This window comes from Peromyscus eremicus, chromosome X (genome assembly GCF_949786415.1).
Source record: "Peromyscus eremicus chromosome X, PerEre_H2_v1, whole genome shotgun sequence".
Lineage (NCBI taxonomy): Eukaryota > Metazoa > Chordata > Mammalia > Rodentia > Cricetidae > Peromyscus > Peromyscus eremicus.
The window spans coordinates 81,427,566-81,442,262 of record NC_081439.1 but is presented as its reverse complement, the minus strand read 5'-3'; the positions used below and the strand labels follow the sequence as shown (position 1 = coordinate 81,442,262).

At 39.7% G+C, this 14,697-nt stretch overlaps 1 pseudogene; it reads right to left on the bottom strand.

Moving 5' to 3' along the window:
* Window positions 1–3,401, bottom strand: part of LOC131900090 (pyruvate kinase PKM-like) — a 61,029-nt pseudogene extending 57,628 nt beyond the window's left edge.
* Between the last annotated feature and the right edge of the window lie 11,296 nt (window positions 3,402–14,697).

Here is a 14,697-nt window from a genome sequence, read left to right as displayed (position 1 = left end):
CTTGGTAGTCCAGGCTGGCCTCGAACTCACAGAGATCCGCCTGGCTCTGCCTCCCGAGTGCTGGGATTAAAGGCGTGCGCCACCACCGCCAGGCCCCCTTTAGAACTTTTAAAGGTACTTTCATGTATCTTGTCAGTTTTGAAAATAAATGTACAACTCTACTTTGGACATTTTGGTGGTTGTAACTCTTTATTCTTTGTTTTTTAACTGTTAAAGCATTGCTTCTGCAGTATACCAGATACTGATAATGCATGTACTAATCTTGCACTAGGGATTTGAAGTAATGTGTCAAGTAATTATGGTTAAACAGTTTAGGAGGCAAGAAAGACTTGCAGTAAGTTAATATATTACATTTATTTTTTATTTTGTAATTTCCCTACATTTTGTGTGCAAATACTCACGTATGTATTTATTAACATTTTACTTGAAAGAAATTTACACTTTAAAATGATCTGCCACATATGCAGCTCAGTTAAAGTTAAAATGCAGGTTATTTGGTTGTGTTTAAGGTTTCTATGGCCATAGCTAGATCACAGCATCCCTAAAATTAAAAAGAAGCCAAATGCATGAAATCACAGCTAGGTGTGAACATGGACTGGATTAGTCATGGGCCATCATGATTTCTCATTTAAGAGGATGGCGTGGGTGCTTTTTAGGTGACGTGGCCTGCAAGAAACAGATGCCAGTTAGAGTTCAGTTTAGAAATCTCCACCATCTGTGACCCTGGCAAAAGAACAGGGTCTTCCCTGTGGGGGTTCAGCCTTATCAAAGCTTATTGAGTAGGGAATGATAATGAAGTTACAAGGTGATAAGCTTTATGGAAAAATTACAGCCTGAACACACTTAACGACGAGTGTAAATGAATTAATTTTATAATATTCCTTTATTTGGGGGTATAGGGATGGGGCGAGTTGGAAAAAAAACAAATTCGGGGCTTTGTGAATGGCTAGTCAATGCTGTTCCACTGAAATACACCCCTGGTTCTTGGATTTTTGAGACAAGTTTAAAGCCTGTCTGGGCTATGTAAGAAAATCCTGTCTCAAAAATCCAAGAACCAGGGCTCACAGGAGAGGAAAATTTTCTAGTGTAGATTTTGAAAGTTAGAGAATTAAATAGGTTTTTCTTAATAGCTATTGCTTCTGTTGCCAGGTGGGACATTTGGACCCATGGTCTCATTTTTGACCCACAACCTCATTTTTATGAAATTTAATATTTCTGTGAACCACCTGTATGGAGAATTGCATCTAGGATTTGTGGTAGATTTAAGCCCTGAAAAGCATGGTTTTTTTGAATGTGAGATCATGAAAATAAGGCCACATCCACAGTTCATGTATGCAGCTCTGAAAGAGCAGTGTGTAGAGTGGGATACATAGCTTCCTTTTAGGACTTACTGTAGACTTGTATGTAGCATCTGACGTGGAATTTTCCTCAAACCACTTGTGAGCAGTATTTGACGCTTTTGAAAGTTAACTATGTAGATAGCAGCTGGTGAAAATTGTCCCCACATAGGATCATAAGAGGTACTGGAGGAAATGTCATCTTGGTTACGTTTGCTCCCCACATTGTGCTACCGCTGTCCATTAGAAGAGATGTGGGGAGACTGGGTATTTTCCTGTCTGTAGAGAAGTCAGTGGAATGAGAAAATAAGCCAGGCTGAGGGCCTCTTGAACACTGATCCATTAGTAGGTAATGACTTTAAAAACCTACCTCAAGTTCCCAGGCATAAAATGTCCCCCTTTCCTAGTATCACTGTGCAGAACACTATTTCTAGACTATAAAGAGATGGTACAATGTAATGGCCAAGACCTTGGACTCTGGAACCAGACTGTCTCTTCCAGGTATATAACCTTGGGCAAGTTATTTGCTCAGTCTGTGTCTCACTTTCCTCCCTTGTAAAATGTACACAATATTTTAGAACCTGCCTCATGGCATGATTCTAAGAACTAAATAACGCCATGTGCAGAAAATGTTCAGAAAAGTGCCTGGTACAGAGCAAATATAGAAATGTACCTCCCCATGGGAGGCCTTATCTTTTTGTAGGAGGGAATGGGGGTGGGTTGGGAGGGGGAGACTGGGGGGCGGGAGGAGGGAAGAGGGGGATCTTTGTTATGTAAAATGAATAAAATTTTTTTCTTAATATAAAATAAAATAAAATAAAATAAAATAAAGAAGTGTTAGCTGCTGTCACCTTCGACATGGTCATCATCCTAGTTGGTACATATCTTAAAATGCGCTAAAACTGCACCCCATCACAGCACATGCAAACCCCTTTTATAGAACCCATTTAGAGAAAAGATATTTGAGATCCTAAACCTTCATGTAGAACTGTGAGCTAGTTGTGAATTTCTCACCATTAAGGAAAGACAGAAGACAACTTTGCCACTATAAAACTGTTGACAGCAGGCCCAGAGAGGTCAAGGCCTGCTGCATGTGTGAGGGGAGGTTGTGCTCCATGGATGAGCTGGTGGGAGGTGGGACGCAGCTGAGTCCAGGTACTTACTGTGAAGCCTCACTTGCTCTTTGCTTTAGGACCATGGCTTTGAATCTTTTACTTTGTCTCCATTCCTGTTTTTCTTTTTTTGATCCTAATTTAAAAATTTATGATATTTTTCTATGTTTTATGCATCTTTATAAGTCACTTTAAATCCTGTCTGGAACAGTGTATAAATAAATATCTTTTAAACTGATCATATCTAATTACTAACATTTGCTTAATATTTATGCTTACCAGTCTACATCCATGCAGAGAGGTACGGGCAACTTTCCATCTGGGCAAGATTACTGATTAGATTTCTCAAATTTCATAGAAAGTTGTCAAAACAGCCATATGCTCATATATTTTCCAAAGCATATGGTTAATAATAATTGAAACTAAGCAGCTAACAATATTGGGTTCTTATTCCAGGCCAGACACTATGCTATGCCTTTTACTCATGATGCATATTTGAATCCTTGCAGCCCCTGGAAGGACTTCTTATTGCCATTCTTTCAAGTGGGAAAACTGAGACTCAGAGGTCAAATAACTTTTGCAAAGTTCATCGAGATAAAATGTCATGAAGATACAGATTGAGCATAGGCAGCCTGGTTTCAGATCCAGTGCTTTTAAGCAGAGTTCTATGTTCTATTGTTCTTAATTAGAAATCTAGTCCATCAGAACTCCAAGTCCTCATAGGAGAGGCTATTTCTGTGTTAGAGAACATTCGCAGGTCCTGCAGATTTTACCTCCATGTTACCTTCGTCGTTTTCTCCTTTCCCTCTCTACTACTTCTGGGCTGTGAACTTGTTTCTTGTCATGTTCTCCCAGGATTTATGTCACACTCTTCTCAAATCAATAGTCTTCACAACCGTTTGAGTGCTCTAAAATGTCCTTGCCTTACCTGAAACACTTCAGCGTGTCGCATTGTCAAAAGCTAACTAGCCAAGCCTCTGTGCATAACGTGCCAAGCTCCCCAGACCTTCTGCCCCTTTACCACCCTCCCTTTATAATTTGTCAGTCATTATCACTCTAGTGCTTGTTCTAGCTTGTGGTTTTATGCCTCCATGCTTTTTCCTCTTGATGGAAAGCCCTCGTTCTACTGGTAAACCAGCTGCTACCCATTAAACTTACATTTAGTTCATGTGCTCCTGCTGCTAATTCTCTGCCTCGTCCCCTTTTCTCCCCAGCTGAGTTAGAGGCTCCAACTTAATGTTCTCATGCTACCATATGTGTGCGTGCATGACTGTATGCAGTCAATTTTTAGACTTTAGAGACTTTATTAATTTTTAAATTGTTGATAATTTTATATATGTATACAGTGTATTGTGATATTTACCCCATTACGGTCTGTTGTCCCTCTCACACTCCTGCTGACCTCCTTCTTTTTCCACACTAGTTCCCCTCTTACTTTCATTTATTATTATTTTTTTGGTACACATCTTGTGGCAGTAGCCACAGATGCTGTGTGTAAATGATGGCAATGATTCTATCATATCCAGAAGGTAAGTTTTCATAAAACTCTTCCCAATCCTCTGGCTCTTTCAACCTCTCTACCCCTTCTTCCAGGCCTCAGAGGCAGTGGCAGAGTTGTCCCATTTAGGGTTGAGCACTCAACACTCACTTCTCAGCACTTTGGAAACATATGGGTCTCTGCATTAACCATCACCAACTGCAAAAAGAAACTTCTCTGATCTGGGGTGAGAGTAGCACTAATCTATGGGTATAAACATAAATATTTAGGAGACAGTTTAGTTACACGTACATTTAACAAAATGTCAATATTACATTTTTCACTAAAGCCTGGGGCCTCTCTAGTTACAGGCTTTTGATCAGGTTTACAGTAACAGGCATGTATTTCTTACCATGGAGCAGGCCTCAACTCTACCTAGAAAGTGGTTGGTTGTGCTCTAAATAGCCCTGCCACTGTTGCACTTACCTGGCAAGTCATTATTGACTCACACAGAATTCCCAACTGGGTAAGACCATTGATGATTTTTCCCACCCAGAAGCCTACTTAGCACCTCCTAGCACCATTAATGCCATTAATGCTAGCTACTGGAGAGGAAGCTTCCAATTTAGTTCCAGCTTACTTATTCAAGTGCGTAGTTTCTTCAGTATCAGTGTCTTATCTGATTCTGCTCAGCAACCAAGAGCAAGGACAACATTTGCGAGTACCTGGGGGGGGGGGCTTGGACGGCAATTCATGGGAAATTCTCCTGCATTTGGCCCTGGGATTTCATTTAAAAATACATGGCCTCTAAGAACAGCATTATGTACCCACTATGCATATATTCATTTCTTTGCTTACTTTTTTTCAAGTGTCTGCTTCTCTGACTGTGTGATCTTTGTGGGCATGAGCTATGCTTATTCCTTTATCCTTAGTTAGCTTGAATGGTGCTTAGAACATAGTTGGTTCACCCAATCAGTGAACATTTTGTATACAGTGCAGAATTCAGAACTCCAAGCCTGGGAAAGAAGCAGAAACCATAAAAATATTCAGAGGTGACTACTAGGACAGTAGAGGGAAGTCTCATGGAAAAATCTGTGGGGCTAGATAAATTTATACTTACAACTACAGGAGGCAGAAGGGAGTTGAATAGTCATAGATATTAATTGTGATAGTGCTTTTGGTTGATCTCCTTCAGATATTGCTATTGCCCCAGTGATGGTTAATGGAGTTCACCAAAAAGAACTTTAAACCTTTGAGATGCCAAATCTACCAGCCTTCCCATTTGAATCTATGCTAGATTTAGTAGTCTAGACTAGATAGTTAAGACATATTTATTTCCATGAGCATATTTATTGAACACTTCTAGGAGAGACATCACCCTAAAATGGAAAGGAGCAGTTGATACAACAACCAACACAGTATTCCAATGTGGACACTGTATTGTAGCTAGTTCCTTTGTGTGTAGCAGGATCCAGACAGGATTTCTGGAATGATCCTGAACGAATCCCTAGAAGCTAGCTTGCTTGTTTTCTCCCTGCCTCCTTTCTGTATTACCCCGTTTCTCTTTCCCCTTTCCATCCCTCTCCTCCTTTTCTCTTCATTCTCTCCTTTCCTTCTCTCTTTCCCCCTCTTTTCTTGCCTTTTTTTTTTTGAGACACAGTCTTGCTATGTAGCCTAGGTTATTCTAAGTTGTGATTATTCTTTCAGCCTCGCAAGTGTTCAGTGAAAGCTTTCTTTTCTATGTGGCATGGTTTTGTTGGTTTGTTTGTTTTAGGTTATAGAGATTGACTACATCCTCTGGATTTTTTCTCTCACTTTCCCACACTCTAAAATCAACTCTCTTACCTTTAGACTATTAAATAAGTAAACCCACACGGGTGCTGGGTTTTCAAAGCCTGAAGAACTATCCTTCCCCCATGTTTTGGAATCTTCTGCTCTCCACCCTTAGGAATGGACTTAGAACATTATTGTGGAAGTGGGTTTGATATAACAGTAGTTGAGATCTCTCTTTCCATACCCACCCTCCTTTCTATGTGTGCATGTACTTTGTTGCCATTCTAAACCTTCTGCCATGGATGATGGAACAAAAAGGACCTTCTAAGATGTGTGAAGTGACATGAGTCAGATTCAAAATGACAAAGCTGCATTTTCAATATTCAGAATCTGTATTTAAAAACATATAAGTATATAAGGGGAGTATATAAGGAAGGTTATCAGTGTGTATGTGGGGAGGGGGTAGAAGAGGGCAGTGTGCAGTGAATATAAGCAAAATTCATTATCTACACTGTTCTAGTTTTCTTTCTATTGCTGTGATAAACACCATGACCCAAAGCAAGGTAAGGAGGAAAAGGTTTATTTTATCTTATAGTGTATTGTCCACCATGAAGCAAAGTCAGGGCAGGAACTCAAGGCAGGAACCTGGAGGCATGAACTGATGCAGAGGCCAGGAAGGAGTGCTGCTTACTGGCTTGTTCCTCATGGCTTGCTCAGTCTGCTTTATATAGAACCCAGGACCACCAGCCCAGGGGTGACACTATCCACAGTGAGTTAGGTCCTCTCACATCAATCATAAGTCAAGAAAATGCACAGGCTTACCCACAGGCCATTCTATTGGGGGCATTTTCTCAATTGAAGTTACTTCTGTCAAATTGGCAGAAAACTAGCCAATATATACATGTGTGAAAATATAATGAAGCTCATCATCTTGAATAATTAGAAACTTAAAATTCCTTCATTAAATTGTATCCACAAGGGTTAGGGTATGGCTCAGTATGTGTGGTCCCTTATCACCACAAAATAAAATCAATAAATAAAATAATTTATAAAATGAAATAATATTTTAAGCCACTAAATTAAAAAAAGATTAGATATTATACCTTGATGTTAAAGTTCCCAGCTCCAGAGCCATGAGCCAAATATATCTTTCTTTATAAAATTATCCAGTCTGTGGTATTCTGTCATAGCAGCACAAAATTGAGTGGCATACAAAATTTTCTTTCTACTCTGTTGTAAATTTTGCTTACTGACATTTTTAAAAAAATAATTTTGATTTTTCATGTGTATGGTGTTTTGCCCACACGTATATCTGTGTACCATGTGTGTGCAGTGCCATGGAGGCCAGAAGAGAGTCTGTAATTGCGGATAGTATGAGTGGACATACGGGTGCTGAGAATCTAACCTAGCATTCTAGAAGGTCAGCAGCTGGTGCTCTTAACCACTGAACAGTCTCCAACCCCTCGGTCTTTCAACTTTTTCATGCTTGAAAAAGCTTTGCATTTCACCCCCATTTTAAACGATTGATTTTATTTTTAATTATGTGTGGGTTTAAGTAGGGTGTGTGCTCATGAGTGAGGGTGCTTGAAGATGCTGAAGGCATTGGATCCCCTGGAGCTGGCACTCCATACAGGTGTGATCCACCAACATGGGTGGTAGGAATTAAAATTCAGTCCTCTGTAAGAACAGTAAGCTGTCTTAACAACTGAGCCATTCTTCTAGCCACTCACCTGTGTTTGAATAATATATTTTTTTTGGTTTTTCGAGACAGGGTTTCTCTGTGTAGCTTTGGAGCCTGTCCTGGAACTCACTCTAGCCCAGGCTGGCCTCGAACTCACAGAGATCCGCCAGCCTCTGCCTCCCAAGTGCTGGGAATTAAGGCGTGCACCACCACTGCCCGGCTGAATAATATTTCTTGTGATGTAGATTTTTAAATAGATTGTATTTTTCCTTTTAGTATCTTAGAGATGTTGTTCCACTGTTTTCATGGTTATTTTCAATAATTAATGTGCTTTCATCATTATCTCTGTGTATCAGTGTGCAATGTATCTTTGTCCCCGACTCTAACTTTTCTTATTATTTCTTGTTTTAAGTGCTTTGACTGTGGTATGCTACATGCCATGACTTTGTTTGTATATTATTCTTGAAGTTCATTGAGCTTCTTGTATCTGTGAACTTCACAGTATTTTTCACATTTAGTTCATTATTTTCTGATTTTTTGGTGTTCCCACTTCCATTCATTACTCTCTTTGGAGTATACCAGTTTGGAGTTCTCCTGCAACTCATTGCATTTCTTTTCTTTCATAATTTTTTTCTTACTATGCATCATTTTCTATATTATCATGTCTTCATGCTTATTATCTTTCAACTACAATGTTTAATCTGTTGTTAATGTCGTGTTGTGTATGTAATTTTGTATTTCTAAGTTTGACTGCAGTCTTTTAATTTACAGCTTCCATATCCCTACTTGAGTTTTCAAACACATGAAATGCAGCCATAGTAACCATTCTTAATGTCTTTGTTAGGTCCAGTATTGGAATTTGTTGAACATTTTCAGTTGATCTTGTTCCATATTATGCATTGAATTTTCCTGATTTTTGTCAAGGCCTGTTAACTTTTAATAGGTACTGGATATGGATGAATTTTACTTTGTTAGTTAGGTGTTGTATATTTTTATATCATAAACATTCTTGAGCTCTGTTTTGAGATTCACTGAAGCTGTTTGGAAGCACTTATATCACTTGAAAATAGATTGATCCTTTCAGGTTTTTCTGGTTAGATTTGGTAGGCAGAATCAGAGCAATTCATAATGTAGGCTTAATTGTTGCCCACTACTAAGGTAATAAGACTTAGTTCTGGAGCCAGTGGTCTATGAATCATGAGGTTTTACAGTCTGGCTGTGGAAATAGACACTGTTTCTGGTCTTACCTGAATGATAGGCACAGTGCTTTTGAATCATTTCAGGTAGACCTCTCCCTGACCTAGAGTAGTTTCATCACAGGGATGCCTTGGATTGGTTGGTCCTTTGCTAGATGCTTGAAGGAGGCCTTGTGTAGGCACTTGAAGGGTTCTCTTTATGATGTTCTACCACATACTCTGTCCCGAGAACTCTGGTCACCTAAGGTTTTCTCAATCTGGGAAGCTTAGCAGGCTTTCCCTCATTTCACCCTCTATACTTTGGCTGGAAAACTCTCTCAAGACAGTAAGCTAGAAATATGAAAAGTCTCACCCCACATATTCGTCATCTCATAGAGATCACAGCCTCGCATTGCTTCATGTTCACAGTACAGGAAACACCATTGTGGCATGTATTTTGCCAATGTATTGTTCTTTCAGGCAGAGAAGATACACCTTCTTTGTTACTTCATCTTGAATGTCAGTAGATGTGACCTTTGGTAACTCTCAATGATTATGCCCAACTTTGTTAGGTCAGTTCAGTTGTCATCTTCCAAACATGTAGGTACCATCACATTACTTGTTTGACATAACCAAATCACCTCTAAATAACTACATTCAAATGCATATAAAATCTGGCATCCAGTAATGTAAATCTCTCATAACAAACCAGTATCTGCAGTAGAGCTGGCCCTGGTGGTATAGGTGTGAGTGAGCTGGCCCTGAGGGCGTGAAAACAGGAGAGCTGGTCCACCCTTGCTCCTTGCTGCATACGGTGAATTAGCCGGGTAAATGCTGGAGAACTTGCCCTGGTGGTGAGGATCAGGGAGAGCTGGTGGGCTGACCAACCTGCAATTATGAGTTGGCCCACCCCAAAATCCACCCCATCTGTGATCTGCTGGAGCCTATGAAGGGGCAGGTCCTGCAGATGCAAAGCTACAGGATCTCCACAACACAGGGCAACAAGAGGATACCCAAGAGGAGTCCCAGTAAGGGCCCAGCATCGATAGTGTAGCAGAAGCCAGAGTCCTCAGACCAGACCAGTGACTCTTTGCAATGAACACTGGAAAGTAAAGATATATGGACTACGGGGTATATATACTGTGTGACTCACTGTGTCACACTACAGATTTCATGATGAGAATTTTCTTTTTCCTCTTTTTTATTTTCTCTTATATTTTTTTTATTTGATTTGTGGGGGAGGAGTTGCAAGGGCAGAGGGCAGATAAGAAGGGATGGGTAGATTAATGGGATGGAGATGTATGATGTGAAAGACACAAAGAATAAATAAAATGAGAGTTACAAAAACAGTGTCTGTGTATACCATACAAACATTGACTTAGCAAGAGTAGTTTAATGTAGGGCTTCATGGATAAACTAACATCCTTTGAACAAATCTAGTTCCATCCTTTTTGCAGAGTAAGATAATTTTTACCAAAATTGTTCATTATCCTTTGGTGGGATAATTAAATGACTGTTAATCCATTAGAGTTGACATGTAAAAGCATAATGTAATTAGCATTTGTAAGTTTAGAAAAATATTTAATATCACTTCAACCTTTTAGCCCTTGAGCATGAGTCAGGTTTTCAGAAATCCTTTTGTTGTATGTAAGGCTATCAGTGTAATTTCTTATTTAAAAAAGGCTGAAAACATCACATACTGTCTAGCTAGAGTTTAACTCATGATCAACCCATAGTATTTAAAATAAAATGACCATTTTTCCAAGATGCAGTAGAGTCTGAAATTATGAATGAACATATATAAAGTGGTGACATGTGCTAGGGTGGCTCAGTGGTACAGCAGTTCCCTGTAAGGAGTGAGGCTTTTTAAAAAGCTACTGCACAGCATCTGTGTGTTCACAGGACTTTAAGCACGCTACGTGTTTTAAAGCTCATTTAACCTTTACAAAACAAGCTCAGGTGTGTGAATTCAGTTACAAATGTATAAACACATTTTTACAAATAAAGAAGACACTGGTGAGGTTTAGCAATTTACACAAAGTCACATAGTGAGTTATAGAGTTGAGATTCAAATTCAGTCTGGCTCCACAGTCCAAGTGTTTAAGACCAGCGCCCACACTGCATCAGGAAAACAACTGTTTTTTCCTCTCTCACCTCCATTACCACTTGTCAGTTTTTGTGGATCTAAATCTGAACACATACAAAGAAATAGATCTCTGAGTGAAGATACTCACTGAAATCATTGATTCACTGAAATCAGACTGTATGTCAGGTACTGTTCTAAGCTTCTGGCTGTGTGAATCCATATTCAAGAATTTCTTTTAAGGGAGTCATATGTGGCAGAAGTTTCTAGTTTGAATGCAAATATTACCATATTCACATTTATAAATAGCCTCCATGTTTGAGAGAGGGGGAGGGTATTAGTGTGTTCAACAAATGTGACACAGAATAAAATCTATTGTATTTTCTTTCTCCTGCAAAAAAGTGTTCCTAATTTGTATCACTTTTCATTGTTTGAACACCAATCGTGATTTTTAATCTAAGTGCTATTAAGGAGTGCATATATCTGCATGGCTTTCTTGGGTATTTCCAAAGGCTATCTAGCTAATAAGTAGAGCCAGAGTTTCCATCCAACACTGTCTGATGCCACTATCTTCGTTATTCATGCTTTCTTTTTTCCTTTTAAAAGCTATCTTTAGAATTTAAGATACTTAAAGACAGCTCCTTCATATGAGGGTTTGTGCCTAGTCTTTTATTTTATTTTACAATACAATTCAGTTCTACATATCAGCCACGGATTCCCTTGTTCTCTCCCCTCCCGCACCCCTCCCTTTCCCCCCAGCCCACCTCCATTCCCACCTCCTCCAGGGCAGAGCCTTCCCCACAGACTGAGATCAACCTGGTAGACTCAGTCCAGGCAGGTCTAGTCCCCTCCTCCCAGGCTGAGCCAAACGATCCTGCATAAGCCCCAGGTTTCAAACAGCCAACTCATGCAATGAGCACAGGACCCAGTCCCACTGCCTGGATGCAAACAGATCAAGCCAATCAACTGTCTCACCTATTCAGAGGGCCTGATCCATTTGGGGGCCCCTCAGCCATTGGTTCATAGTTCATGTGTTTCCATTCGTTTGGCTATTTGTCCCTGTGCTTTATCCAACCTTGGTCTCAGCAATTCTCGCTCATATAAACCCTCCTCATTCTCACTAATTGGACTCCCGGAGCTCTACCTGGGGCCTAGCCATGGATCTCTGCATCCAGATCCCTCAGTCATTGGATGGGGTTTCTAGCACGGCAATTAGGGTGTTTGGCCATCCTATCACCAGAGTAGGTCAGTTCGGGCTGTCTCTCGACCATTGCCAGCAGTCTATTGTGGGGGCATCTTTGTGGATTTCTGTGGGCCTCTCTAGCACTTTGCTTCTTCCTATTCTCATGTGGTCTTCATTTACCATGAACATTCCTTGTTCTCCCTCTCTGTTCTTGATCCAGCTGGGATCTCCCACTCCCCCAAGCTCTCTTTCCCTTGACCCTCGCCCTTTATTACCCCCACTCACGTCCAGGCTGTTCATGTAGATCTCATCCATTTCTCCGTCATTGGGTGATCCCTGTGTCTTTCTTGGGGTCCTGTTTTCCAGGTAGCCTCTCTGGTGTTGCGAGTAGCAGTCCAGTCATCCTTGTTCTACATTTAGTATCCTCCTATGAGTGAGTACATACCATGTTTGTCTTTCTGAGTCTGGGTTACCTCACTCAGGATGATTTTTTCTAGATCCATCCATTTGCCTGCAAACCTCATGATGTCATTGTTTTTCTCTGTTGAGTAGTATTCCATTGTGTATATGTACCACATTTTATTTATCTATTCTTCAGTTGAAGGGCATCTAGGTTGTTTCCATGTTCTGGCTATTACAAACAATGCTGATATGAACATAGTCTTATTATAACTTGTTATGCTGTGTTTGGTTGATATCCCTGGGAGGCCTTCTCTTTTCTGAAGGGAAACGGAGGAGGAGTGGATGGGGGAGAAGGGAGGTAGGGGACACTGGGAGGAGTGGAGGAAGGGGAAATAATGGTCAGGATGTAATATATGAGAGAGGAGTAAAGAAAAAAGAAAAGATAGCTACTCCCTTCTCTTCTTAAAACCTAGCTTTGTTGGAATTAGCATTAATGGTTATACACTATTGTTTCTTAATCTGTAGGACCAGGGTTCAGATTATGTAGAATTCTAAATATGTTCACTAAATCCAACTTATTGTTTAATTTGCCTATATATTTTCTATTTTTTCTGCTAGAACTATTATTAATTGAGACATAAGTCAACTTTCTGTTCTGGTGGATAAATTGACAGTTTCTCCCCTTGCTTTGGTATTTGCATGGAATATTATCCTCACCTTTAGCAATAAATGCATGTAATCGCTAACTAAAGAAGCTACCTATTCTAGAATACCTTGTTCTGGGTCCAGGCCCTACCAAAATGCTATTTCAATGAAATTTGACACTACATGACCACACAGAATGAACAAATTGTCCACCAGAGCTCCAGGTTTGACAAGTGATCTTAGCCACGACTTGGCCCTTTTGATTATACATTGATGACTGAATGGAAGTGAAGTGGCATAGCAAATTTTCTAAGACTCAGACTTCACTATTATTAAGTTCTAGTGTCCATAAATTGAGAGTGTCTGAATGGCCATAGCTTTTTTATAACTTCGTGTTTGTCTGGCTTTCTGACTTCAACTGTGCCTGTGCCTCTATTGATTTTCTTAATTCTGGTTTTCAAAATGTGATGTTATCATTTGCCCTAAAATGATCTCATTTAATTAATTGCACAGGAAAGCATTACCTTTTATTCCACACATTCCCTTTTGAATTCCTAGAGAATATTCTATCCCATAGTATGCAAACAGTCATGGTGGTGAGGCAAAAGGCAGATTTATTTGCTAAGATATTAAAGATGAATTTAGTCCATTATGAGTTCTTCTTTTACCTATGAGTTAATTAGAAGTGTCTGGTAAATTTTCAGACAGTATTGAGATTAGAGTTATCTTTTAAAATTAACTTCTTATTTAACTTTCTTGAAGTCAAAGATTGTGGTTTGTATGAAAATACATTTTTTAATTTACTGAGACTTATAGCCTAGTACATGATTAGTTCTTGGGGTAAATATTCCAAGTGTGCTTGAGAGGTATACCTCCAATTGCATATATAGTTCTTTATATGCCATATAAATCAAGTTTCTTATATTGTTCAACTTGTTTATATATTTAATAATTATTTTGGTTTTAATTTTTTGAAACAGGCTCTCATGTAAACTAGGCTGGCCTCAAACTTGCTATGTAGCAAAGGATGTCCTGAACTTTCTGATCTTCCTGTCTGTGCCCCCTGAGTGCTGTGGTTACGGATGTAAGCCACCAAACTTTGTTGATAAGGTGCTGGGGCTTGAACCCAGGGCTTCATGCATGCTAGGAAAGCACTCTGTCAATTGAGCTCCAGCTCCAGCTGTAATCATATGATGTTCTAACATAAAAAAGCATTGTCAAAGATGCTTGATGGATTTCTACTGTGTGTGTAATGATTTATAAACTTCTTCGTTGTCAAGAATACTTAGGGGGCATATAAGTCAGCTCCAACCCATCTCTCCCTCCATTCTCGTTTATCAGCAAAAGTACTCATAGGGCTAGAAAGATGGTTCGGTGGATACGAATGCATGTTACTCTTCCAGAGGATTCTAGTTATGTTCTCAGCACCCGTGTGGAGTGGCTTACAACTACCTGTAACTCCACCTCCATGAGACCTGATGCTCTCTTCTGGTATACCGTAGCACCTGCATACACATGGTCACATGGTACACACACACACACACACACACACACACACACACACACACAAAACCCTTAAAACACTTATTTTAATAAGGCAAGATCTGCTTCCTCTGTAAAAACCCTCACATGTAAATAGTGTTTTCTTTCTTTGTCTAACTATCTCTCCCTCTCCTGTATATGTGTAGACGAATTTCTAAATGGTCTTATTAAAAACACGGAGCCAGAAATTTGGGTTAAAGCCCTAGAGAGATCAGGGAAATCCAGGAAGCCACCAGCTAACCTCACCTCACCAACTCTGCAGCTTCCAAAGACAGAATTGGATACAT